Raw genomic sequence first — 7796 nt, 5'->3', positions numbered from 1 at the left:
AGTGAAATTCACATAGCATAAAATTAACCATTTTAAAGTGAACAATTCAGTGGCATTTAATACATTCTCAAGGTTACACAACCACCACCTCTATCTAGTCCAAAACATTATCATCATCCAAAATAAAACTCCATATCCATTAAGCAATTATTCCCTAATACTCTCTCCTCCCAGAAACCAACGTTACCTCAAAAAATTTAAAAAGTTACCAACGTCCAGGAGTGGGATTAGAACCAATGACCTTTACACCTAATAGCCTAACACACTAACCACTTGCACCACAGAAGCCAAGGCAGCATGTTCATCCTTGCAGATTCTATTCACAGATGTTTAATCAAACACCACGTTCCTCCGCTAAGATTTCCACTTCTTCACTTTCACATTGCAAGTAGGTCTGACTTGTGTGATTCTAAAAACTAAAACAAGAAATCATCCCTGCATATGACACTAGGATCCTTACTTCCTTTCTTCCCAATTCCAGCAGGAAGCGACTGCCTCTTTCTCCCGAAGTTGAGACAGAGACACAAAACTGAATTCACTACTTGAGGGAAGTGAGAATGGCTTGAGGGAACGGAGAATGGAGCGGGGGTGGGTTTTCGGCAAATAGTTCGCTGCTAATTTGAACTAATGATCCCTGCTTGGGAAGTCAACCTGATGTCCTAATTTCAGTAAACGTCTTTGAAGCCCAGTTTCATTGCCTCTTTCTGAATTTTAAACCCAGATGCTGGGTTTATTCAAAGACATAAGTTCAATATGGCAGTGAGCTCCGAAGCCCTCCCTGAATGATTCTCAAGGAGTACCAAATACACCAACTGGAGGCAGAGCAACATCTGGGGACCTGAGAGACTGTAGGTTGAATACTCCCCCCCAATACTACTCCTATTAACACGTAGTAATACAAAAATATTGCTGATGGGCCATGGCTCGCCATAGAGAATCACTAGTTTTTAATGAGTGTGCACTATAATTTTTTATTCTGAAACATGAAACCCACCTGCAAGTTACTTTGAATCAAGAAAATCCGTTTTAGTAATGAACGTAGTTACCCCGGATTCTTTGGAATTCTAAAAGCAGTTAACTATTCAGAGTTCTGCACAGACTGGGCAATTTTACCAAACGCTCTGACATTTCTACTGGTGGATCCTGCCATTCAGAAGTTCCTCAATAGAGACTACCAGAGTGTCGATTACACTTAAGGTCTGAAAAAGCCTACTTATTGATTATTAATTACTTAATAATCATTAGTGTTATAATATTAATGTATTAGTATTATCACATTTATCATATAATTAATTATATAATGAAAAAAGTACTTAATATATTACTATTAATGTGATTAATATTATATTAATATCAATTAATTATTAATTGGGTGTTAATTTACCTATATAGTCATATGGTTAGTTTTTCTAGAAAAAATTTTGATGCTGCTATGTGTAAAACCAGATCAGAAATGATATTCATAAAATGAAAAATAATACTATGTCATTTCCTAGCTAGGAGGTAAAGCAGATACAAATGCAAGACACCACTTCCTCCAGGGAAAAAGTTGATTTGATTCAAAAGGCTTTTGTAAAAATTCCATAGACAAGTTTTGCTAGAAGTGCAAGAGGCATAGAGAAAGTCTGGGTCCACAGAGTGGACAGGCTTCTTTTTCTTTTTTTTTTTCTTAAAATTTTTTAACAAGAGTCAGATGACCAAAGTCCTATTTAAAAAAAAAAAAAAAGGAAAAAAATAGCAGCTAAAGAGTCTAGAAGGGGCTTCCCTGGTGGTGCAGTGGTTGGGAGTCCACCTGCCGATGCAGGGGACATGGGTTCGTGCCCCGGTCTGGGAGGATCCCACATGCCGCGGAGCGGCTGGGCCCGTGAGCCATGGCCGCTGAGCCTGCGCGTCCGGAGCCTGTGCTCCGCAACGGGAGAGGCCACAACAGTGAGAGGCCTGCGTACCGCAAAAAAAAAAAAAAAAAAGAGTCTAGAAGAAGAACTGAATGCAAAAACTTCCACATGAATAGAAAGGTAACTGCCAAGGAAAATATTAAAACAGAAATGACAGGAGCTGGAAACTGATAAATAGATAAATCTCAGCAACAAGGAGAATGCCATTTCCTGGTAAGGAAGGATGGTGACAAAGAAAAGACATAGTGGTGTGAAAAAGGTGGGGAGTTGTCCTGGAAACAGAGGCCAGGTGGAAAAGAGGAGAACAAAAGTCAAGTCCAGAGTGTAAAAGGAGGTTATGTGAACGTATCCTTAACAAATGAAATTACCACAATGGTGCAGCCATCTGGCCTAAAAAAAATGAGGTCTGCGATTTACTATGAGAGCATCATCAGAAGACAGGTACAGGGGCGGAGAGAAGGATGGTGTATCCTGGGTACACAGATGGTAAGGCGGAATGGGAAATTATTAGAAGTCATATCTACGTGAGAGGTGTATGTGTGTTTGGTTGGGGGGTGGGGAGGGAGGTATTCTCGGTAATATTCTGCCTCCCTGTGATAGGATTGAGCGCATTGAATGGGAATAAGCGTGACTTATTCCAGTCATGCAACTGGAACAAGATGATGGCTGGTAGTCCACCCTATCAGGCATCTGCCTCCACCGCCTCCCACCTGCTTGGCTAAGTTTGCAGGACTGGCCTGGTATCTGCCTGCTCTCTCACTTCCGCTGCCTGGTGGTGTAACTACTGGCACGTATCCAGATTCATTTTCACATCTCTGCCGCCCGGGTGCCTTTGTCCCCCTCTCTGCTCCCATGGCCCGCACAAGACCAGGACGCCCTTGCAGCACACCAGCACTCACAGGCAGCCCAGGAGCTGGCACGCAATGGGGAAGCTGCCAGGAGCGGCTACTGGCATGAGCGACGAGATAAGGGAGGCGAGTCCCTGCAGGTGGCCCGACTTGGAGATGTAGATCCCTCTCCCACACCTTCCAATGTCGCCGTCGCAGCCGCGGCCGATGCCAACACTCAAAACTGCCACCCCCGGGCCACCACCCCCACCTTTACCACAAAGAGCAGCTTCAGCACCAGAAAAACACCAGTACCACCACCGCCCCCACCGGCAACACCAGCACCAGCAACACCAGCACCTCAAGGGTAAAGAAGGGGTGGGTGGTCAGACGTGAGGGGCATCGTGGAGGAAGAAGTGCTGCTGGAGAGTCCAAACACAGGCGGGGGCGTTTGCTCGTGGCCACAGCCACGGCGGGGAGAGGCGCTGCCCTGGCCACTCGTGTTGGGGGCTGAGGCAAGCGTCCGAAAAGGAAGACACGGGCCGTCGGAGGCCTCGCGTGGGCGCGCGCCAGTGCGGCCAAAAGGCTTGGCCGGGGAGGGAGGGTGGAGGTTGCGTGGCAGGGCTTGGGCTGGAGGTGCAGGGCGCCGGGCGGCTGTGGTCGGGGCGCCGAGGCCGCGGAGCAAGCGTGGCCTAAAAGTGGCACGTGGACGGTGGGAGGTGGAGAGGAAGAAGAAAGGCTTCCCTGACCGGGAATCGAACCCGGGCCGCGGCGGTGAGAGCGCCGAATCCTAACCACTAGACCACCAGGGAGCGTCGGGCTCTACCCCTGCTCCTGCTGGACCCATAGCACCCGCTCGGCGCCACCCTGGCGCCAACACCCGGCCTTTCCAAGTCCAGCCACGCGCCGTCCCTGGCAATCCACGTGTCCTCCCGTCCTGCCTGCTTGCAGCACCCTCAGAACACTGCGCGCCTGCTTCTCGCACACACAAGAAAAGCCGCTAGGGCCAGCTAGCTCCCTGCTCCCAGCTCTCCCTCACGGGGCCCCGGCCGGCCGCCCGCGGAGCTCGGCAAAAGGACAGCCCGCTGCGTTGGCCGGGAATCGAACCCGGGTCAACTGCTTGGAAGGCAGCTATGCTCACCACTATACCACCAACGCTGCACAGACCGGGACGCCCCGAGACGCCGGCACCGGGCTCGCCCGAGCGCACTTTCGTCGCCTCCTCCCCCCTCCCTCTCCTCCCCCTCCTCCTCCTCCGACTCCTCTTCCTTCTCTCCCTCCTCCTACTCCCCTTTCTCTTCCGCGTCCTCCTCCTCCTCAGCCACCGCCGCCGCCGCCGCCTCTTGGAGCAGCCCTGCCACGACGCCCCGCCGGCCAACAGCTCTGTGATGTCACAGGCGCCACCTAGGGCCCCGGCGCCCCACCCGGGCCAGCCCTACGAAGCTGCACTAGGCCACCCGCCCGACCGCCTCAGGGGGGCGCTCTCGCTGCCTTGCTGCTCCAGGTCCCTCGGCTCCACGCCGCGGCCCGCCCCCGCCCCAGGGGCACGCGTCTTCCAGCCCGGCTCGTCAGAGCCCTTCTCCACCGGGCGCTGGGCCAGGCCACTTCCCGCACCGACAGGGGACGGCACTCATCCGCCTCCCACCCGTCCCGGCAGCTGTGCACCTAGGCCGCTGGGCATAGCTGCGCAGCTGTGCGTCGCGACGCAAGGAGCCTACTGACACAGCCACTTTGGGCGGGCCGCAGTGTCCTCGGGCGCTTGTGGGGTCCAGGGGAGGCCGTCGCTCGGCCGTGGCGACTGAGCGCCCGGCGAGGAGGAAGGGCTGGAGGGCTGGAGGGGGTCGAGGGTGGGCAGGCTGGGCACGCGCTGGCGCCCTGCGCTTCGCTGGAGGGCGGAGGGAGGAGAAGAAGGGCCCTTGGGAGCCAGGCGGCAGGACAGAGAGCGGCGCCAGCCACCAAAAGAGGGCGTGTTGCCTCCCCGTCGGGGAATCGAACCCCGGTCTCCCGCGTGACAGGCGGGGATACTCACCACTATACTAACGAGGACGGCGGCGACCATCACCGCACGTGCCCGCCCTCGGGCTTCCTGCCGACGCCTCCCCCTGCCCTCCGGCCCCCTGCCCACTACGGCCGGCCGGCGCGCGCCCGGCCCGACCCAACGCCACACCAAGCGCGTCCTCCAGAGCAGCAGCCCCCGACCCCGACAGGGACCCGGACCCGCGTGGCGCTGAGAACTCCGAGCGCGCGCTGCCTATTGCCTCCAACGCGGGGATCGCGCCGGGAGGAGGGGGCCCGAGACCGAAAGCAAGGCTGCGAGGAGAGGGGGTGCGCGCACCGGGCCTCGGTGGGCGAGGAGTGGGCATAGCTGCGCAGCTGTGCGTCGCGACGCAAGGAGCCTACTGACACAGCCACTCTGGGCGGGCCGCAGTGTTATCGGGCGCTTGTGGGGTCCAGAGGAGGCCGTCGCTCGTCCGTGGCGACTGAGCGCCCGGCGAGGAGGAAGGGCTGGAGGGCTGGAGGGGGTCGAGGGTGGGCAGGCTGGGCACGCGCTGGCGCCCTGCGCTTCGCTGGAGGGCGGAGGGAGGAGAAGAAGGGCCCTTGGGAGCCAGGCGGCAGGACAGAGAGCGGCGCCAGCCACCAAAAGAGGGCGTGTTGCCTCCCCGTCGGGGAATCGAACCCCGGTCTCCCGCGTGACAGGCGGGGATACTCACCACTATACTAACGAGGACGGCGGCCACCACCCCCGCACACGCCCGCTCTCGGGCTGCCTGCCGACGCCTCCCCCTGCCCTCCGGCCCCCTGCCCACTACGGCCGGCCGGCGCGTGCCCGGCCCGACCCAACGCCACACCAAGCGCGTCCTCCAGAGCAGCAGCCCCCGACCCCGACAGGGACCCGGACCCGCGTGGCGCTGAGAACTCCGAGCGCGCGCTGCCTATTGCCTCCAACGCGGGGATCGCGCCGGGAGGAGGGGGCCCGAGACCGAAAGCAAGGCTGCGAGGAGGGGCGGTGCGCGCGCCGGGCCTCGGTCGGCGAGGAGAGGCGCGGGTGGGGGCCGGCGGCAGGGGCTCGCCCGACGCGGCCCGGCTGCGTCCGGGGCCAGGGGTGGGCGAGGGCGCCACCGCGGCGGAGCCAGGCGCGTCGTCTGGCCTTGCTCCCCGTCGGCCGCCGCGCGCTCGCTCCGTCGCTCAGCCACACGGCCGCGCGCCTGGCGCGGAGCACCGCGTCCCGCCAAGGGCACCGGGGTTCGCGTCGCGTCCGGTCCCAGCCAGCCGAGCGGCCACGCGCACGCCCAGCCCCGCCGTCAGGATGGCCGAGCGGTCTAAGGCGCTGCGTTCAGGTCGCAGTCTCCCCTGGAGGCGTGGGTTCGAATCCCACTCCTGACAAGCCAGCCTTTTGGCCCGCCCGACAAAAGCACCCGGCCCTATGGCAGAGCTTTACTGCCTACCAGTCCGATCGCGCCTTGCACACTTGCGGCCTCTCCAAACTCCGGCCAGGACATCCACGCCTCTCATACGCGGGACCTTCTCAGCCACGGCCAGGGTCCTGGCACAAACGGCCCGCTAGGACCCCGCCGACGACGGGCTTTCGGGACAAACGCCATCCCCGCCAGTTCCTACGCCCCCTCCTTCCTGCACCCACACCAGGAAAACCTTCAGTCCTTCGCAGCACATCTTTCCTCCCCTGCTTGCGGCTGCTGCTGCTGCTGGTCTGCCTGCCTGCCTGCCTCCCTGCCTGCCGGGCCGCGTGCAGCCCAGCCTCCTGCTGGCCAGCCAACAGGGGGCCCTCCCTGCACGGGGCCTGGCGCGCGAGTCGCTCCCGGGAACGGTGCTCCAGTGAGTAGTGAGCGGAAGCCCTGGCTGCCCTGTCACCCACCACAGACGTCCGGACCCCAGCACGAGTCACCCGCCTCGGCGCCCCAGCGCCAGTCCCTCGAGGAAGCCGCTGCTCCGGGCGCACCCAACCACACCCAGGGGCGCTCCCGCCGTCACCGGGCTGTCCGCGAGCCAGCAGCCAGTCTGCCAAAGTGCTTCTCCTCACAAGCAACGGGGCGCCACCGCGGCGGAGCCAGGCGCGTCGTCTGGCCTTGCTCCCCGTCGGCCGCCGCGCGCTCGCTCCGTCGCTCAGCCACACGGCCGCGCGCCTGGCGCGGAGCACCGCGTCCCGCCAAGGGCACCGGGGTTCGCGTCGCGTCCGGTCCCAGCCAGCCGAGCGGCCACGCGCACGCCCAGCCCCGCCGTCAGGATGGCCGAGCGGTCTAAGGCGCTGCGTTCAGGTCGCAGTCTCCCCTGGAGGCGTGGGTTCGAATCCCACTCCTGACAAGCCAGCCTTTTGGCCCGCCCGACAAAAGCACCCGGCCCTATGGCAGAGCTTTACTGCCTACCAGTCCGATCGCGCCTTGCACACTTGCGGCCTCTCCAAACTCCGGCCAGGACATCCACGCCTCTCATACGCGGGACCTTCTCAGCCACGGCCAGGGTCCTGGCACAAACGGCCCGCTAGGAACCCGCCGACGACGGGCTTTCGGGACAAACGCCATCCCCGCCAGTTCCTACGCCCCCTCCTTCCTGCACCCACACCAGGAAAACCTTCAGTCCTTCGCAGCACATCTTTCCTCCCCTGCTTGCGGCTGCTGCTGCTGCTGGTCTGCCTGCCTGCCTGCCTCGGCGGCGGCTGAGAGGAACGTCGGTGCTCAGCCGCAGCGGCCAAGCTTCGCCCGCCCTGACTGAGACTCGGGCGCGGGCCTGGCCCGTGCGGCTCCTGGCTTCCTCTGGCGACACCGACGGTCTCGCGGCGGCCGTGGACGGCAGAGAAAGCGCAGGACGGGCCGAGCCCGCCTGCGTCCCTCCGTCCCTCGGTGCTTGCGACCGCCTCGCGCCCCGGGGTCGCCAGCGTGGCCGGAGCCTCTCATTCAGGTGGCCCGTCGGCCTCCTGCTCCAGTGGAGCACATGCCCACGGGGCGAGCAGTGACCAGTGTCCGGCGGTTGGCGGCGAGCGCCGCTGGGGCCGCGGCGGGCGGCGGCAGCCATCGGTGCATGGGTGGTTCAGTGGTAGAATTCTCGCCTGCCACGCGGG

At 60.5% G+C, this 7796-nt stretch overlaps 6 non-coding genes across 6 annotated transcripts; 2 read left to right on the top strand and 4 right to left on the bottom strand.

The window, feature by feature from the left end:
- Positions 1–3462: 3462 nt before the first annotated feature.
- Positions 3463–3534, bottom strand: TRNAE-CUC (transfer RNA glutamic acid (anticodon CUC)). Its single transcript has one exon. It is a non-coding gene; the product is annotated as a tRNA-Glu (tRNA).
- Positions 3535–3808: 274 nt separating this feature from the next.
- On the bottom strand, positions 3809–3880 carry TRNAG-UCC (transfer RNA glycine (anticodon UCC)). The gene has a single exon. It is a non-coding gene; the product is annotated as a tRNA-Gly (tRNA).
- An 816-nt stretch (positions 3881–4696) lies between these two features.
- On the bottom strand, positions 4697–4768 carry TRNAD-GUC (transfer RNA aspartic acid (anticodon GUC)). Its single transcript has one exon. It is a non-coding gene; the product is annotated as a tRNA-Asp (tRNA).
- A 610-nt stretch (positions 4769–5378) lies between these two features.
- Positions 5379–5450, bottom strand: TRNAD-GUC (transfer RNA aspartic acid (anticodon GUC)). The gene has a single exon. It is a non-coding gene; the product is annotated as a tRNA-Asp (tRNA).
- Positions 5451–6023: 573 nt separating this feature from the next.
- Positions 6024–6106, top strand: TRNAL-CAG (transfer RNA leucine (anticodon CAG)). Its single transcript has one exon. It is a non-coding gene; the product is annotated as a tRNA-Leu (tRNA).
- An 853-nt stretch (positions 6107–6959) lies between these two features.
- Positions 6960–7042, top strand: TRNAL-CAG (transfer RNA leucine (anticodon CAG)). Its single transcript has one exon. It is a non-coding gene; the product is annotated as a tRNA-Leu (tRNA).
- The last annotated feature ends 754 nt before the right edge of the window (positions 7043–7796 follow it).

The sequence above is a fragment of the Physeter macrocephalus genome, chromosome 4, assembly GCF_002837175.3.
Source record: "Physeter macrocephalus isolate SW-GA chromosome 4, ASM283717v5, whole genome shotgun sequence".
NCBI classification, from domain to species: Eukaryota; Metazoa; Chordata; class Mammalia; order Artiodactyla; family Physeteridae; genus Physeter; species Physeter macrocephalus.
This window is presented reverse-complemented; position numbering and strand designations above follow the sequence as displayed.